Genomic DNA, 1,729 nt, shown 5'->3' with positions numbered 1-1,729 from the left:
CCCCACTCTCATCAATGGACAGATCCTGGAAACAGAAACTAAACAGAGACACACTAAAACTAACAAAGTTATGAAACAAATGGATTTCACAGATATCGATAGAACATTTTATCCTAAAACAAAAGGATATACCTTCTTCTCAGCACCTCATGGCACCTTCTCCAAAATTGACCATATAATTGGTCACAAAACAGGCCTCAAAAGATACAAAAGTATTGAAATCAACCCATGCATCCTATCAGATCACTACAGACTAAGGCTGATCTTCAATAACATCATAAATAATAGAAACTCAGATTTCACGGGGAAGCTAAACAATACTCTATTCCATGATATAATGGTCAAGGAAGAAATAAAGAAAGAAATTAAAGACTTTTTAGAGTTTAATGAAAATGAAGCCACAACATACCCAAACTTGTGGGACAAATGAAAGCAGTCCTAAGAGGAAAACTCATAGCTCTTAGTGCCACTAAAAAAAACAAAGCAAAGCAAAAGCAAAAACAAAAACAAACAAACAACAACAACTAGAGTGAATATATATATTAGCAGCTTGACAGCACACCAAAATCTCTAGAACAAAAGGCAGCAAATTCACCCAAGAGCAGTAGATGGCAGGAAATAATCAAAGTCAAGGTTGAAATCAACCAAGTGGAGACAAAAAGAACTTTTCAAAGAATCAACCAAAGCAGGAGCTAGTTCTTTGAGAAAATCAACAAGATAAATGTGGGGCATTGGGCTATGCAAAGACAGCCTGGTTTCCAGTTGAGGCTAGATGTTGAATCCCAGCACATGGTGGTGGTAATTCACCTACATGGAAAAGAAGGAGTTCTCTAATGTCTCCTGGACCCTGGCTTCTGTTGTAGTTACTGCCCCCTGCCACAGATGAACCTCACTTGGGTCCTTGATCCATGGGCAAAACTTGGGTTCTGTTACAGGTGGGCAAACAGTCAGTGAATGACAAACAGATATGGCAAGAGAGAGTGTGTTGAATCTGAGTGTAATTTGTCAAATTGAGCATCAAACTTTTTATACACAAGAAAACAGGGATGTTAGGTGACGAATCTGCAAGGTACAAATGAGGTTACCGTATGCTTAATGATTCTTACATAGAACAGAGGAATGTAATCACAAAGACTGGCAGGAACTGGACAATAAAACTACTGAGACAAAGTCAGCTCTATCTAAGGTCAGCTATAGTCTTAAAAGCCAGATTTGAGGTCTTTACATGACTGGGATAAGGGCTTTCACACCGAAGTCATGGTTCTAATTAGGGAGTTCCATTCTAGTTAACCTTCTCATGAATAATGCAATACTCTAAAACCACAGCCAAATCTACTTCCTAAACCATTGTAAATTACTTTGAGCAACTTGGCTTTTATTCTAAATGATAGTGTGTGTGTGGGGGGGACTTTTCTACTAATAAGTAATGTAGTCCGCTATACATAATTATAATGAGAATTCTAAACTTACTTTGTTAAGGTTGCCTTGAGATTTCTAACTCTATGTAGTAGATAGTAGAGCCTGATTTCTTTCACTCTCTCTTTTACAATACTACAGGCAATTCTGAATGTCACTGGATAGCCAATATTCTTACTGAATTCCAAGCCCATGGTCAGCTCAAGGTCTACCTAGGGCATTTATGAAGTCCAGGAAGCAAAGTTCAATTTTGCTTAGATATTTGGCAAGTCATTGCTTGGAGGCACCTATAACAAAACAATACTGAAAGGAA

Source organism: Mus pahari, chromosome 19, assembly GCF_900095145.1.
Source record: "Mus pahari chromosome 19, PAHARI_EIJ_v1.1, whole genome shotgun sequence".
Taxonomy (NCBI): domain Eukaryota; kingdom Metazoa; phylum Chordata; class Mammalia; order Rodentia; family Muridae; genus Mus; species Mus pahari.
This window is presented reverse-complemented; position numbering follows the sequence as displayed.